This window comes from Camelus ferus, chromosome 6, assembly GCF_009834535.1.
Source record: "Camelus ferus isolate YT-003-E chromosome 6, BCGSAC_Cfer_1.0, whole genome shotgun sequence".
NCBI lineage: Eukaryota > Metazoa > Chordata > Mammalia > Artiodactyla > Camelidae > Camelus > Camelus ferus.
In genome coordinates, this window is record NC_045701.1 from 49340581 (window position 1) to 49349627 (window position 9047).

Genomic DNA, 9047 nt, shown 5'->3' on the forward strand with positions numbered 1-9047 from the left:
AGGCATCCAGAAAATCTTTACTGAAATATCATTATAATGATTTAGAACTGTTCTTAGAGAAGGAAAATAAATATTTATGTATTAGAGCTTTTTCTTCTCTTCTAAGCCCCAGCACACATTCAAAGTCTTCACTCAGATGTTTTCTGTTTACTTTGAAGCATCCTCTCTATAAAACATTCATAATCAAACAATCCAAAAATTGTGATGATGATTAAGGATATTTTAGTCTATTCATTTAGAAAGGGGAAAAAAAAAAAACCCTGAGATCCAAAAACGTCATTTCTTTATTGAATTCATAATTTAGCAAGTCTTATGGCCAGCATAAGAAGACATGGAACCATGATTTCTCAATCTTATCTCAGCATTTCAGCTACTACAACAAGTATCTTAACTATAATATGTGGGATCATATTCTTTCTGATGATATGAATGGTGCTGGTTTTGTATAACAGTGTGTTCCCAACACAGAGTCACAAAGAATCTGCCATACCGACATCATTTAAGAATTGTTTGTTGAATGAATACTGAATGGGTCATTATATATAATACCACATGAAGTAGAATTTCACTCCCATAAAGCACACTATTCAAAGTCCCTGTTTTCCAGATGTCACCCTCTCATTGAAAACATTGCTTCATACTCAGAGAAAAAAGGGAAACAAATAGTGAATTTTCTAACTCAGAGTTTTCAAACTACAGCATACTGTCTCTCTCAGTGAATTGTCATTAAGATCACAAGCCATTTGTTCTTTTTTTCCCCAGTGGACATACGGACACATATCATCATTTCTTTGCCTGGATCTTTACTTTGAGGAAATTTACCAGAACACAATTATTAAGCAGTGAAAAACTGTAAGGACTTTAAATATTATTACTATTATTTGACAATGTTATGATTGGAAATGATGAATCACAGATTTTAAGTTATATAGGCTACTTCTAAGAATTTGGAGGGCATAAAAGAGGGGCCACAAGTCTAAGGAAAGATAAAGAGAAACATTTAAATGCACATTCTGAAAGAGGCAATATCAGGTAGTTTGATTTTACTTCTAGGTAAATCAGAAATCAATCTATCCCTCCACAAACATCTGTTTCTTATACTCTATTGTAAGTTCATCATTGGGATGGTCATTTGGACAGGAGTAAATTAAATAATGACATAAAGTGGTCCTTGCTCTCTAGAAGTTTACAAGACCTTTAGAAAAACAAAATTTATAGGCATGAATCATTATATAATACTTTTCAATGTACAAAATAACCATTAATACAGATTTATACTGCCTTATGCACAATTCAACAATTTCTTCTACACAATTCTGAAGAACAAAAAGCTCTCAAAAAGGAAAGATTTTCTATAATCAATTTGAAAACAGAATTTGACTCAATCCGAGCTATAATGATAACAAACATTGCCTGCAAATGATTTGAGGCTATTTATAAAGTTCTTTTGTCCCACTTCATATTTGACATAACTCAGGGTATCGAAAGAGCTACAGAATGTTAATATTTTTGACCACGGGGTCACTGGTGATGTTACAAAAAAAGGTCTATGTTCACCATAACCATTCCAAAACCTAAAAAAACCTGAGTCTTGAAATTGTTTGCAGGTTTCACAAAATATATTGTGGACATGTGACATAAAGAAGCAGGTAATTAATTACACTAAATATTTGAGGTATAAAATTCAGGAAACAAAGGTATAATTCCTAGGAGAGGAAATGAGGAAAGAGTTCAACCAGTCAGCAAGGAAGCTTGAAGGGTAGGCAAGGTTGGGAAATTGGACAAAACAGGAGATGAGGACAGAGACGAAGACACAGCAGGAACACAGCGCAGGGTGGAAGTAAGCCCAGGATCTTCTGCAGCAGGAGAGGCCAGGCCAGCTAGCATATGGGATCAGTATCGGTTTGGGAAGGTGGGGATTACATTTCAAAATGTAGGAGAAAAAACAAGCACAAGGAATTGGAGTTCTGTAAGTGAAAAAGCACAGAATGGATGTAGAATTTTCAGGGACAAATATTATAATGAGTCCTGCATGTAAGAGACTGATTTGGCAAGGATGTGCAGATAAATGCAAGGAGAGCAGTGCTGCTGCAGGAGAGGCCTGCAGGACCAGGTGTGAAGGGATGAGGGGCTGGAATAAAACAGTGGAGGTAGGAATACAAAACGGCATCTGCTACCCTTTCTCTATTTTAGCTTATTCTGAAAATTGGAAAAGATTTTTAAAGGCCTTTCTCTGTGTGTTCACTCCACGTGTCAAATATAATTCTTAGGGATGGATACCTAAAAATGTTCGAAATTGAACAAACCCTTCATTTACTTCATTCACTGCCATCTGGATGCTTGAATATATATCTGCTTCATAGTTGCCTCCTGATATGTGGATTTCTCTATTCTAAGCCTGGTGACAAACCCAAGGGACTATGAATTAAAAACAAAAAAAAAAAAAACAAAACAAAAGACCGCAGTCTTCTCCAGCGGGGTTCAAATGTTTTCATTTCACTTTCAATTTAAGAGCTTGAAAGTAAGTGTATTTTTCAGATACTTAAATATTTGGTGTTCAAGTATGAGACAGATGCTAAAAAAAGTTAATTAAATTTCTTTCTCTATCAAGAGAACAGACCTAAGTTTTTGAAAACATGAAGTATCCAAGCAAGGTTGGGTGTCTGTTTTATACCCTTGGCCAGGCTGACAAGAACCATTTTCTTTAACTGTCAAAGGATAAATAAACAAACAAACTAACTAACTCTTGCCTTAATTTAAAGTTGAAGGTAGAAAATCATTTTAATTTTAAAGATCTTCTTATCTTATAAATCTAATGGCTTTTTCACCCTCTATGAGAATCTTTCTACCTTGTACTAGAGAGCTAGCCAAGAACTGATATTCCAGATTATTTCATGTGACTCAAGGTTTAGACAGAGCTGCAGAAGCAGTTTACTACGTTTACTTGGGACTGTTATAAATTTAAATTAGATGCTATAATACATTCTGAATAAATTCAGAACAATTTATATGAATTAGTTTGTAATATAAAATTATATTAGTCATATAAGAGCCTCAAGTGCAATAACTGACTACTCAAATTTTTACTTTATCCTCTCAGTGAGACTCAGCACCGCTAGATTTAAAAACATGTGAAAGAAATCTAATTAAACATTCTCATACATATTTTTCAGATTCAAATCATCTTATTAGCTCACTTTATTTGTACAAATTATACTGCTTCTCTTAACTTTTTTTTTCTTTTTTTTTTAATGAAAAACATATGCAATGTAGAGTTGACAGTAGCAGACTTCATCCCTAGGGATGATCTGCCTGGAAATCAGAGCACCGAATGCCAATCTTGACTCTCTGGCTGAGTCAGCAGCAGCACCTGCCTGCCATGTAACTTCAGAATGAAGAACCTCACATCGCCAATGGTCTGCTTCCTCAAGGGCCTTTTACTTGTTTAATCAATGAATTTACCACTTTAAAATAACAGATACAGTTTATCAATAATTTTTAGGTATGAGTAAAAAACCTTATTGAATTTAGATACACACTTTCTTTTTTGACTTGCTGGTAACCATAAGCATAAAAATATCAACGTGGTTGCCCATTAGAGTAGTCATCAACTTTTGTGAAAAATATTGCTACTTTTCAGTAAATAAGTCTGCTCAAGAATTGATAGTCTTTTTCTCAACTAACAATCTAGCAATTAAATGAATGTTGATGTAATAATTTTGACTATTTTCTTGAATTCTTTAATATATTTAGTGGAAATACTTTTTAATTAATGTCATATTTTGTACCACTTTTCCTTTATTACTTTTAATATGCATAGATATCTTATCCACCAGCCTATTTTTCAACCAAGTTTTTTTTTTACGTCTATTTTTCAAATCTCCAACTAACTACAAACTTCTATAGGGCAAAGGCCTTGTATTTTTGTTTCATCTCTCAACATAGTTTCTAGGAGAATGTTTTGCATACAGCAGGTCCTCAATTAGCATTGCGAACTGACCAACTTTAATTGGAACTGGCCTTCTGGGATCTCCAGTCAGAAGGCTACGAATGCTTGGAATTTTCAGAATCAGGTTGAATAAGCACAAGAACCTAAAGGCAGCAGGAACAGGTGCAGAGCAACTGAGAGAAAGCTGCTAGTAGCTATTCTGGTTGTGTGCCTGTGGAATGAGGAAGGGATTCCAGTAGGTGCTCTGTGAATAGCTCTTAAGAGGGTGCGTTGGATCAGTAATGACTGAATAATAAGCAGGCTGGTAAAGATAGGGCTAAACTGATTTAAAAGCAACTCTCCCATTATGTTCTCTGAATAAGAAGCAGTGAACAGGTATGCAATAGGCAATGTTTATAGGGAGTTAAGAAGAGCTAAGTCTTCTACAGACTCAAGGAAATGCTTCAGAATCTGTTTCATTAAATTTGACAACTGTAACTGAAATTCACCAATAGAAGAGTATAAAAAAATGAATTCAAGACTGCCTCTTCTCTAGAGATGAAATAAAAAATTTTACCTTGAAATTGATGCTGGACAAAATCCTGAACTTATTATTAAAAAGATGCCTTATGATTATATAAAGATTATATTGCAAAATAGGTAAGTCAAAGTATGTGTTGGGAGGGGGCAGCATTAGAGTGCATGCTTAGCATGCACGAGGACCTGGGTTCAATCCCTAGTACCTTCATTAAAAATAAATAAATAAATAAACGTAATTACCTACCCACTTCCAATTTTTTTTTAATGCACTAATCAAGATTTTAATACTCACTATGTACAAAACTACTTTTTTCAAAATAATATTTGATAAAGGTTATGAAATTACAAAGAAGTCAGATGTATAGCTTGTTCTTAAAATAAAATCAAACTGTTAACATTCTATAATAATGTGTCATCATACTAAGTTAAACACACTTCCCTTTATCGATATGTGTTTTTTGAGTTTCCTCGGAAGCAAACTCTATAAAAATGACTCAAGTGCAAAAAGTGCATTTGAAAAGTGTTCCCAGAACCATCAGTAAGGTATTAACAAAGCATGGAAAAATAAATATATAAATGATTATTATTAAACTAGTGACAACTGTGAGGAATTAGAATTTAATTTTCCTAAGGAACTCTGGGAGACAGTGAAGCAGTCTCTCTCAGTCATTCTCTTCAAGAACCATGGCAGCAGGGGTATTTATAAACCAACTCTCACTAATAATTTTTGAAAGATACAAAGGTGGGCATTAATTTCTCAGAACTTCTGCCTGCTGAGAACATGGACAGAGTAGACTCTGGAAACCTAAGAAAACTTCTAGGAAAAGAATTTCAGGTACGTGCATTTGGAAGTAACTTCCAGTATACACAGAAATAAAGAATGAAAAGAAGATACCAGAAGGGCGCCAACACAATCTACTGCCATAGTTGACCAGGAAAATTCTGTATTTTTGGTACATCTTGACTGGGTGAGATCTTTTACATTCTTGGCTGCCTTATCTTTTTCTTTTTTCTTTTTCTGATGAGGGGGAGGTAATTAGGTATATTTATTTATATTTGCAGGACATACTGGGGATTGAACCCAGGACTTCGTGCATGATAACCAGACACTCTTCCACTTGAGCTATACCCTCCCCAGATCTTTTACATCCTCCATTTTTACAGATGAAGGAACTATTTTAAAATACTATCTTTGTGACTTTCTAACCATGGGGTTAGAATGAAAGTGGAAATCAGATATGTTTCTCTGTAGGAACCAACCTTCACAGATGAATATTACTTTCTTGTTAAAAAAAACTATACTAATATTTAGCTTTAGAAATTAAATCTTGCTTATCTAAAACATATTGCAAGTCAAAGTGTAAAATTGGACTGACTAAACTGGTCTGCTTAAGTAAATAAGAACTACTACTTCATACTTCAGTTGTTGTAACTTTGACACATAAAACTGGATTCGTTTCTGATGAACGAAATTTGAGTGAGACATAAAAACTAAGAATCAATCATAGACAGAAACTGACATATTGGCATTATATTCTTCCACTGAAACACAGACCTACCTTTCTCATTTAATGAAAGAATAATGAAAACAACAAACAAGAAAAAATTTAGCTTCAGAAGACATTAACATGGAGTTCCAAGGAGGAGAAGTCTCAGACCAGAAGTATTTCTGACACTGGGGGCAGGGATAGTAAAATTGGAATCTGAGAAATGATTTTCCTACTTTATCCATTTAGTACATATGATCAATAAGTAGATATCTTTTCTTTCATGAGTTTGTTTTTGTGAAAGTATATCTACTTCTAACCTTTAAAACGTGCCAAAAAAAAAAAAAAAAACAAGACGCTTACAGTTTTGAAGACACTCTGTAAGTTCTTTTATTAGTAACACTAACACTTTTAGGTAATTAGATTGGTCATGTGTCCATGAGTAAATAACTCTGGTAAACAAGAATTCTTCATCTGCAGCATACCCAAAATTGCAGCATTCTCTCTTGACATTTATTAACAGGGTAATTACCATGACAGCATTTAATTTTAATAAGCATTGTAATTACCACATCAAACATCATTAAGCTGATGTTTTGGGAGGAGGGGTGGTGGTGAAAAAAATTATGTTTAATGAGATTGACTTAAGGCATTAGTTTTCTTGCAGGGCTTGTCTTGCTACCAGAATTTCCATTAGTCATTCTAGTCTTTTTTCTAAAGTTTGTTGTCCAGAAGTCATGTTGATAGGTCCGATAAAAATAAACTCAAACAACGCACTGTTAATCATTTTTAACTGTGAAGTTCATAATTCTTTCTAACACAGGTAAATTGTATTTGAAGAATAAATGGATAACATGTCATCCTAATCTCCCACTAATTTCCCAAGTAAAAAAGTAATAAATAAATCTAACAGACAAGGACAAAAAAAATTCACTGCTTGTTCTGAATATAATGAAATGCAACAATCTACTTCAATGAAGTTAAATTGAGGAATATGTTTCAGAAATAAGAAGGCTTATAAAATGTTTAATGGATATTGGAAAAAATTTGTCTTATGTGTGAACAGTGTCTGCACACGTGAAACTTATTAAGCTAATGCCTCTGAATCTAATTTCTTTTTGAATTAAAAATAAGTTTTAATCAAATCCTAACCTGTAAAGTTGTATGACCTCTATTACCCTGTGAGCAATAGTTACGGTTGAGAATCAGTGAAAGAATTACAGAAACACATTCTCAGAAAATTGTTTAAATGCCCTCAAGAATCTCAAGTTAACAAATATATTTCAGTATGAGAGCGTCACAATTCTGCGAACCTACTTTTTCTTTACATAGAATATACTCTCTTCCTCCACAGGGAGATAGTGGGGTTCCTGATGAATGGCCATTGCTTCTTAGGGTAAATGAAGCACTATTAGTATTTAGGAGAATGCTGATTCTCAATGGTAATTTTGAAGTCCGAAAACTGTAATTCCTTTATCTTATATTCGACATAAATAGCAGATAATCATTCATATGGTCATGAAACACTAGCAATAAAATCTCAACACAACATAGCAGCCAATCTTTCAAATCAAGCTTTCATTTTTCCTCTAAACCCACCCTTTTAGTCACTATTCTCCCAAATACAGTTCACTTAATCTCTCTTCTGTGTCTTTAATCAAACTGCTCACTTATTGTTGAATACCTTTGCCTTCTCCCTCTACTTATTTAAACCTACTGTGCCAAGAACTCTGAAAGGTTGTATATTTTCCCTATTTGCTAGCTAACAAGTTAGCCTGCCAGTGTCATGGAAGCTCACAGAAGACATGAGACTCCTGGGTCAGAGGCAAATGGCTTTATTCCTCATCTCAGGTGGACGTAAGAGCCTCATGTTTTCATAGGTTCTCCTCCCTCAATTTCCACAGGGGCAAAGTTGGCGCAGCCCAGGCAAATGCTGTACACACAGTTTGCGACACAGGTAAGGAATCCTGAGATTAGGAAACTTCCGACCTTAAAAGGTCCTGCTAGCAAAGGTGCCTAATCTTTGCTCCCAAGGGAGACACTACCGTTATTATTCTGGTCAGGAAACAAATCTGCCTTCTGCCACAGAGGCAGATACTGACTCTAATATCTATGGCTGTTTGCTACACAAACATCCTTGAAAAAGAGAGTTCAGGACAAAAAACTGCCAAAGGACATGCAGAAATGCATGTTAAATCTCATCCTTCAAACTACAATGTCAATCCCACTTCTTTAACAGTAAGAGGCCACAGTAAACTCTCACTCTTGGCACTACAACTTTTGTGCCATCTGACACGTCATTCACATTGTGAGGCATCATTTACGTCATTTATCTTATTGCTTAACATTTGTATTCCATTTAAATAAATTACATATTTTATATTTTCTCTTTAGGTAATTTGAACTCAATGAAGGTACAAATTATGTAATAAATTCTTTTTAAGCCTCACAAAAATTTAATGAAACTATTTTCAGTAGCCACTCAAATATTTGCTGCATGAAGAAGGGTCAAAACTTATATTTTAAATGTTTCATCCTAAGCCACAGGTAAACAAATGGTAGTAGAAGAGTTTTACTCTGTCACATTTGAGGGGGAAATTAGTTAGAAATGGGCACCAACATTCCCTGTGCTATTGTCTGTCCTTTGCTCATAAAATATCTTTTCTGTCAACTTTAATTGGTGTCAAATATCAGAGAACATCAGTTCTTATAAAGAATTAAAGAAGAGTGTAAATATAATTAGAATTGACAACAATCATCTGACAAAATTTGGAATGAGATTAGTTTTAACTTCTAGGAGCTTAGTAACAAGAATCTCCAAGGCGAAATCTTCAAATCTACATTTTATGAATTAAAAATGATCAAATTATACATGCACATAATTTAGAAAGCCAAAAAATTATACAAAACATAACCTCAAGTATTTCCAATACCCAGAGGCAAATTTTTCTAATGCATCTCTTAACCATTCTTGGTTTTGCCTTCATGTTTTTAAATGTTTAACTGCTACTTACAGATTTTTTTTTCATTTGCACATTGTATTACTGATTTCTTCCTATTGAAGAGAAGCCTTTAGCTCTCTTACACTAACT

At 34.1% G+C, this 9047-nt stretch overlaps 1 protein-coding gene across 2 annotated transcripts in view; it reads right to left on the minus strand.

Annotated features, from left to right (window-relative positions):
- MDGA2 (MAM domain containing glycosylphosphatidylinositol anchor 2) overlaps positions 1 to 9047 on the minus strand; it is a 690959-nt gene that overhangs the window by 302747 nt on the left and 379165 nt on the right. The gene's annotated exons all lie outside the window — the stretch shown is intronic.